The 7,137-nt window shown below is 39.3% G+C and overlaps 1 long non-coding RNA gene across 1 annotated transcript; it reads right to left on the bottom strand.

Moving 5' to 3' along the window:
* Positions 1 to 4,033: 4,033 nt before the first annotated feature.
* LOC126767237 (uncharacterized) lies at positions 4,034 to 4,521 on the bottom strand. Its single transcript, XR_007669039.1, has 2 exons — positions 4,217 to 4,521; positions 4,034 to 4,097 (listed from the first exon to the last, which is right to left on the bottom strand). It is a non-coding gene; the product is annotated as an uncharacterized LOC126767237 (long non-coding RNA).
* Between the last annotated feature and the right edge of the window lie 2,616 nt (positions 4,522 to 7,137).

Below are 7,137 nucleotides of genomic sequence, written 5' to 3' on the forward strand. Positions count from 1 at the left end.
AAACAACCCGGGGTTTGGTCGATGATATCAATATTCCCGCCACACTTACACTCTTATAAAAATGGTCCTTCTTTTTAATTCTGCGGCTCGAACTACCCCAAAAACGGGTTAAAAAAGTCCACAAGGAATCCCTTGTCAAAACCTCGGGTTCAAAACGGCTCGGAAGGTTTTCCCCGTTTCTGACGGATTTTTGGTGTTGTCAACGTCGGTTACAGCCTATTGTTTTGGGGGGGATCCCAAATTCAGACATCGCGGCATAAAGCGCTCCCGTGCTGTCGCACTTTGAAATCGACGAAGGTTGGGTGGTCGTTCTTTTTTCGGGTTTTTCAGTTTTGGGGCCATGTGAATATTGGTCGGTTGTTTTTTTCCAGGTCTAAAGCCACACTGATAAGGCCCAATCAGTTTGTTACGGTGGGCTTTTTTTTAAATACGCTCGTTGGGCCATATGCGATTTGGGAGGCTAACCCGGAGTTGGCGAAAAAGGGTCTCCATGGTTGGGCATCCCCTTAAAAACCCAATCGTTGGGCATCTTTCGTCCGCCCAAAAAAAAACTGATGCTGCTCCTTATCAGTTCTTCGCCGCCTGTTTGTACTGGCCGGCAATCTCCCCCCTGCCGTTTTGTTGTTCTTCAGGCGGGCAATTGCTATTCGAACTTCTTCATGGCCGGGTAATGGAACGTCTGCTCCATCGTCATCGATTGGGGAATCGGGTTCTCCTTCTCCGGGTTGTGCGTTCCCCTGCCCTTCAGCGGCTGGAATGTTCCCCATAATTTTAAATATGCTCTGGCATGGGACTGTCACCTTTGGGGGTTCTCAAGGAATACTCCGGGCTTGAAACCTTCTGCCGCCGCATTTTTTTTGTTTTTTGAGCATAACCCCTTTGGCCGCTTTCAAACTCTTCTACTCACCATTTCGGGCCCCTTTCTTCCTTCCCCTGGTCTGCTTCCCCCTTCAACTGGTATCTATTCGAGGGGGGCCCTTTTTCTCTCCCTACACGGCACTCCTCTCTCGCTGTTCTTTTTTCCGAAAACCAATGGTTTCGGGTTTTACGTAAATTTGAAATCGTCCACAGTTCCTTTTCCGAGTTGTTGACGATTCTCAAAAACGGGGGGGAAGCCAGTGAAAATCTTCGGCTGTCTGTGGTTGCGCTTCTGAGTAAACCTTCCTTGGTTTGTTTGGGGGCGTTTTTGCTGCACAGGGGGGTGCGAACGGAACCAAAATTGTTGGCATTTGGATCGGGGGCATCAAAACTGGCGTGTCTTCCCTCTATCCAACATGATCATCTGGTTTGGTTTTTCGATCCGGGACGCCGGTAGCGTGAATCTTCTTTCGGAATTATACTAAATAAACCTTTTCGGCCCGGCAGAATCAAAAAGCCTCAACCCTTTGGGAAGTTTCGTCGTGGGGCTGGTTTTCCACCTGTGCCAAAGACCTTCTTTGCCCCCTTTGGGGTTAAAATCGCCAAACCGATTTTGACATCGTGGCGGGGGCCCCAAAGGCTCAAGTTTGATCACATCGTCCTTCTCTTCCGTCGGGGCGTGGGCGCAAATCAGCGATAAGTCGAAGAACTTCTTGGTGCGGATTGTGGCTAGACGTTCATTCACCGCAGTGAATGATAGTACTCGGCGACGGAGTCTCTCTCCCACCACGAATCCTACACCAAACTTGCGCTCCTTTATATGGCTACTGTAGTAAATGTCACAAGGACCTACTCGTCTCTGTCCTTGTCCCGTCCATCGCATTTCTTGGACGGCGGTGATGTCAGCCTTTATTTTTACGAGGACATCAACCAGCTGGGCAGCGGCACCTTCCCAAAAATTAATAATGAGTAGCCTCGGGCTGAGCACATTGTTGAGATTTGATGGCATCAAATATTTACACAATTTGAATAATAACATATTTGGTAATTTAAGTTTAGTTTTGACGAGATCCATAAAAACTATATTGTTAATAAACAAATCAATAAATACACTTTTGTCCGTCACACTTCGGTGTGTATAAGACAACGAAATGCAAGTCAAATTTTACTCTCCACTTTGAGGAAAAATTAAATATATATCATTCATTTTTAAATTAAATTAAAATAACTTAACATTAATGTTTTCGTCGCGAAGAAAGACTTCTTATTTACAGTTATAAATGCATTATTTGTAACATTATCACCCATTTATAATGATTGGCACAAATTACCAATCTTTCAGGACAAGTCAAAAAACAAAAATTATTAAGTTTATTTTTTTCATACATTTCAATCTGGAATTATTAAAAGCTGTGCTAACTTGCGTTTAAGTGACTTTAAAAAATCGAAATCTAACATTAAATAACCTTTTTCCTTAATAAGCATCGTTATCTTTAAAGCAGCACCTTGTCGTATGAGTAACTTCTTGAAACAGATCAAGCGGACTTACACTTTAAAACACTAAATTTAATTTTTAAAATTATTTTTAGTTTAAGTGTAATTTGAAGAATACTACTTTCATAATAAAGGCACTTCCGTCAAAAGCGGTCAGATGAAAGCATTTCGTCAAAAGCCAGTTACTTTGCGGCTTTGCATAGAAATGAAAACGAAAGTCTAAAAAAGAATTCCACACAATGTTACAAATGTCGTAGCTAAGTTTGTGAATAGCTTTATACTTTTGCAACTCGCAAGGATTGAAGCCAGAGAAGTACCGGAAGATCGAAAATTTAGTATATGGAGTCTAAGGGAAATATTGACCCAATTCAGCTAGTACACAGACATACTGCTATCAGAAGTCTCTCAATTTCAATTGCACATCTCACACGTTGACCGATATTTTCGGTTAAAAGTCAACTATAGATACTGGGGTCTACATATTCAGGACTTAGAGCTTGAACACTTTTGGCTCGAATTTTCCGATTCATGATATATTAATTAATTCTTGATTTGGGTGAAAGGTGAAAGTTTTAAGTTGAATCGATTGTGTTATATGGGAAGTAGGCGTGGTTGTAGTCCGAATACACTCAGTTTCGTGAATATGGGATGTAGTATGTCACTTTATACTCGTACGTTTTCGGTTAATGGTATTTTGTGGGCGTGGCAATACTCCGATTACGCCCATCTACAAACTCAGCATTAGTTTTTGTGCAGAACGACGCGTACCAATTTCCATCAATATTCTAAAATTTTACTCAAGTTAGAGCTTACACGGACGGACAGACAGTCCCCCGGATTTCAACTTGTGTCCTGATCATCTATTTCTATCACAATTAGCTTTCGTACGTATCACACAACCGTTTAGTGAACAAAACAATTATACTCTCTAGCGACAAGTTACAAGGGTATAAAAATATAACGCTAAAACCCGAAAAACCATCGTAGTCAAAGAAAAAATTAAAAAGCAAAAGCGCAAATTAAAAGCAAACACAATATGTATGACAAAGGACAAAAAATAATAATCAGGTAGTAGAATCACTAAAGTGCCTCACTTGCCATTAAATTGTTGCAGCAAGCCAAATAAAACATAAGCACATTTACATTTTTAATAAGCGCTAAATAATTTAAAACTCATGACTTTTGGTGCGCACATTTCGAAATTTATGGTAACGGTGATTTCGCTGTTCTCCCTGCGGAACGCTCCGGATCCATGCTCTGTTTTTCACTATCACAGCGGATATTGCTGATGCTGACGCTGATCGGGTGACGGAAACTGTGAGCTGAGGCGCGGAAAGCACGAACGGCTGTTAAGGGACGCGGCTGGGCGTTGTATTAAAATGTATGCGCCCCCGCGGTTAGGAATTTTTTCTTTGGAAGAACCGCGCTAGAAACACGCAATGTTAATAATTGCACTAACACACACGTACACGTGCTTGTGTCGTCACTGAACACTGACAGTTGTGCTTGAACGCTATCACGATTTTCACACAGATTTGTGGTGGCGCTTTTTCTCCTAGACTTTTTGCCTCCACCACTTATTGCTTATTTCCACGTAGCCATCACTTTCCAATCACTGGCTTTCAAGATTTCACTTATTTTTTCACCGCATTTCTGACAACGTGTCTGATATCTACGGCCAACGCGCTGCTAGCAAGGTTTTTGTTGTCTGATGAAGCGCACTTTAATTCGCTTTTACTATTTCACTACAAATAGTAATAATTTATTTACATCTTCTTTACTTATTTTACATTCATTTTATTTCCAACTTAAAGTAAGAAGTCAAAGCCAAATGATAACCGAAAGCGTAAGGCAATTAACTTACTAAAATCGTTCACCACCGCAATCGATCGTGACTGGAGAAGAAGTCTGAAAATTACGTCTCACAATTTACACAGAATTTCAATATATAAAGAACGGGAATTTAAATTTGAATACACTTCACACTTGTTAACGGGGCACCAGAGTGCCTCTCAATCGCGCAACACTTGGCAGTACAAATTTACATTTGTGGGACTTTACTCTGCCTTCTCTTGGCTTCAGCTTTAATTCTTTAATATCTTCTTCTATGTCCACATTGGTCGTTGCTGCCGACAAGAAGCGAACCGTCTCGTTCTAAACTGAACTGAATCTCCGCTGCGACTGAGGTAAAAAGCCAAGTGCCAGCCGAGCAGCTGAGTAATGAGCTGAGGCGGAAGGCGCAGATGAGAACATCGCAGGTGCGAAGGCTGGGTATGAAGGCAGCGCTGCTGATATTGCTGGCTTTTGTGCTTGTATTGGTGCTGCTATTCCTGCATCCTTGAGCACATTATTGGTGTGCACGTGGTCCCTCTCTGCCGGCGACGCTGCTGCGGTAGCATTTGCCGGAGCTGTTGGTTTCGTGGTTCTCTGTTTACGCGTTTCTTTGCTGTTGAAACTAACAGAACTATTTACAGATAGTTCGTGGCACTGTCTAGTCAACAGTAATGTTGTCTGCTATGAGACGGAAAAGAGCTCGTGTTGTGCCAATAGCAGGAAGTTCTGTATCGTGAGCATAGGAGGGTTCGGTGGGTACGATGTTAAATAAAATAATATATAAACAAAGAGAGAAGTGAATGCAATCAAAATATGAACGCTCTGTTAACTCTATTAAAGAAGTGTACTAAATTTAATGTTCTTGTCAGTCAGTTTTCATTCTCTTTTTCGGTTAAACTTAGCTCTGATAGCTGGTTTATCGAACACACAAGTTATACACTCTTTCCCGTACACGTCAAGTGTAAACAAACAAACAGAGAGTTAAATACGCAATCACGTGTTCTTAGCAAAACAGGGAGCATACGATTGAGGTAGAGAGTTTTCTTTGAACTCGCGCAAGACGATTCTTATTGGGGTAGCTGAAAACAATTTTCTGAAAATTCGTAGTAAATCTCTGTACTAGGGATGCTGAGGGTCAGTTTATATTTTCTATAGGAAGGAAATCACATTTTTAAACTAAAAAGTACAAATTACGTTTAGTTTATTATATGAATATTCTGAAATAAATACGATAATAGAGAGTATATCTGTCTCATTTTCTGCTTCATCTGATCATATCTTTTACTTAATGAGAATACATCATAATACGAAGAATATATGGGAGAAAAGAATCAGCGAAGTTAAATAACTTTAAGTACTATATTATAATTTGAGTTCTATAGAGAATTCAGAAAAATCAGAAAATCTCCCGAAATACGTTACTGAGAAATCAGAAAAGAATAATTATTTTGTATATGATGTTTTGAAATGAAATAAACTTCAAATTTATAAAAAAAATTGACTTTTATCACAAGATTAAAAGAAGATTACAAGAGTTCGCAGGATTACCAGTAATAACTGGAAGACTCTCTAAATGAGGTTCAGGTTTCCAGTTCTCTTGTAACGTATCCAGGATTGATATGTTGTCATACGATTTGTATCATCATTTTTCCTTTGGCTGCTTTTGTATATACATGGATCAACGGTTGGCTGTCGTTCCTCTTGCCCTTCTTAACCTTTCTTTCTTATATTTTCAAAAGAGCCTTGATGTACTTTTGCCATGGAACTTTTGAAGCTCTTCTAGCTAAATATTTAGTTAAACTCTTGTCACTATCGTCAAGCAGCAGAGTTTCTTCCTCATCTCATGATGAATATAGAAGTTGAATTAAATCGTCAAAATTAAGTCCATTGTTTAGCAACAACTTGTAGCAAAAGTCATAAAAGTGAAATAAATGACAAAACTAAATGAATATTGCGGAAATGTCACATACAAATACATATGACACAATAAATCTACATTCATATGCGCAAATACGCTGGGAATTTCACTTTCATTTCATTTTCTGTATTTGCAGAGAAAGGAAAGATTTTTTGATGGAGATAAGGAATGTCAGTAGGCCACACAAAGAACAGGGACAACATAGTTAATACAAATATGTACATGTTGTACTCGTATGTGTATGTATTACCTAATAAAACTTGGAAACATTACTTTCATTCTTCTCTTTTGCCCCCTGTTCCAGAGAACTTGAGTTGCCACTGTTTTAATTCAAATAAAACTAATTTAAATACAGAGATTAGTAGAAACATGATAATGCTTATACGACTACAAAGACATAAGTTCGTACGTATGTATATAGCACTAAACTGGCGAAGAGAAATGAGATGAGATGAGAGAAATTAGTTGGAAAACGATGATGATTTATCTTCAATAATTTTTAAAAGCTTCATATTTGAGTGACATAATTCAATATACGTTAAATCGCGCCACTGCGCTCGGAGAATGTTGTCAGTGAAGCTTATAAAAGCCAACATGTTAACCGGCAGCGGCAGAATATTCAAAGGAAAGTAAGTGAGAGTGTGTCGGTAATATCAAGTACGATAGATGATAAATTCACTTTTCACTTTGCCTGCCAACTTTAACATATTATAGTAAAGGCAATGGAACGAGACTTGTTGCCATCTAAGGGTCTCATCACGTCAAGCTATCATTTCATTACAAATTGTTAGCTGATTGACTTGATGTGCCATTGAATTAATTTTTAGTTCACGGTTAACGAGTGGGAAGCAGATTTGATCTATTTTCGATTTTAATGCAATCACTCACCTTGACCGGTAGCTTGTTCATATCATAAGTCATCAGTAATAAATAATTTAACCCTCATCGAGACCCTCAGGTCTGGCCAGGCATATTTTGTTTTCAAATGTTATTTAAATATATTTGAAATTAAGCAAACGACTTGCTTCCAGGTA

This window comes from Bactrocera neohumeralis, unplaced genomic scaffold (assembly GCF_024586455.1).
Source record: "Bactrocera neohumeralis isolate Rockhampton unplaced genomic scaffold, APGP_CSIRO_Bneo_wtdbg2-racon-allhic-juicebox.fasta_v2 ctg4893, whole genome shotgun sequence".
Lineage (NCBI taxonomy): Eukaryota > Metazoa > Arthropoda > Insecta > Diptera > Tephritidae > Bactrocera > Bactrocera neohumeralis.